Genomic DNA, 1,419 nt, shown 5'->3' with positions numbered 1-1,419 from the left:
ACCCTTGGCTCTTGGCTGCTTCTTCCCAGTCTCAGCCTTCATCTTCACATGGCTGTCTTCCGTCTGTGTCCATGTCCAAACTTCCCTTTTCTCACAATGACACCACTCATATTGGGTTAAAGGCCCACAGTACTCCATCTTAACTAATTACATCTGCAACAACTCCATTCCCAAATAAAGTTACATTCGGAGGTACTGGGGATTAGGACCTCAACATATCTTTTTGGGAGACACATAACATCCCCCAAACCAAAACAGGATCCTATTGCCAGAGAAAGGTGGGTGGACATTGGGCAGGTGTGTTGGCTGTAGGCAGATCCACCCACACTCTTCCGGCCGCTTTCTCAGCCTGCTCTCTGTCCTAGAGGCTGACCTCAGCCAGCGGGGAGCATGGGCTGGAGGTTGCAGACAGGGAGGGGTGTGAAGTCAGAATATTTATTCCCCATGGTGCCCTCCTGCAGGGTCACCATGGGTTGCCTGTGTCCCTAGTCTGAAGTCACAGTTCCCTCTTTCTGAACTCCAGTGATTAATCCCCTCCCCCCCATCTTGCCCCTTCAGGCCTTGGAAACTGGCTCGCAACTTATACTTGCCTAGAGGTATCCACTGTTCTTTGACCCCCTTTCACACCCTTTATTAAATTTTCCTCAAGTCACCTCATTTGCCATTTCTTTACTACAGAGATGCTGACTGCTACAGCAGCAAAAGTGGCAGGTGTCCACTACACGTCTAAGGAATGCTTGTTCCAGGTTAGACTTCTGGCTCTCAGTGCAGCATCAGTGCTGCATAACTCACTACCATAATTTATTATCTGAGAGTCATAATTCATTAACTAAATCTAGTCAGAATTCATTAGCTGAAAGTGTTTTCTAAATTCAACAGAGGAAGCCCAAATAGCCCACAAAGCCCACACACATCAGGGAGTTAGTTCTCAGAGTGACCTGAACTGCAGGGAAAATAGCCTAATTGAGAAGCATTAAAGGCAGGGAAGATCCAAAAGAGGTACACGTTCCAAACAGGTTAAGATCAACACACCCCTTGTGCAGAGTCTGCAGGGAAGAGGAGACATCATTGAATTATCACCATTTTTTAAATTCTCCTGAGGTAAAAAACAAAAAGAAGAAACAGAGATTGAAATCCAACTCAAGAAATACCAGTATCACCAATAGTAAGTTTAGCAGGGTTGGAAAAAGTCCATAGTGCTAGCCATGACCTCTGAGATCCCCACTTGAGGTCAGGGACTCTCCCTCCAGCACCCAGCCCAGTGTGGGGCAGAGAGAAGCTGAGTGAATTAAAGAGCGAGACTCTTAGGTGGCTGGCCTCTGTGGATGTTCTAAATCAACTCTGAGGCTGTGCATACAGAAAACTTGACTTTGGGGCCGGCCCGGTGGCGCACTGCTACAGTGCGCCGCTTGGGAGTGT

The 1,419-nt window shown here is 47.6% G+C and overlaps 1 protein-coding gene across 1 annotated transcript in view; it reads left to right on the top strand.

The window, feature by feature from the left end:
- HSD17B2 (hydroxysteroid (17-beta) dehydrogenase 2) overlaps positions 1 to 1,419 on the top strand; it is a 66,404-nt gene that overhangs the window by 17,144 nt on the left and 47,841 nt on the right. The gene's annotated exons all lie outside the window — the stretch shown is intronic.

This window comes from Galeopterus variegatus, unplaced genomic scaffold, assembly GCF_000696425.1.
Source record: "Galeopterus variegatus unplaced genomic scaffold, G_variegatus-3.0.2 Scaffold982, whole genome shotgun sequence".
Classification (NCBI taxonomy): domain Eukaryota; kingdom Metazoa; phylum Chordata; class Mammalia; order Dermoptera; family Cynocephalidae; genus Galeopterus; species Galeopterus variegatus.
The sequence above is the reverse complement of the archived record's forward strand: the minus strand, read 5'-3'. Positions and strand labels throughout refer to the sequence as shown.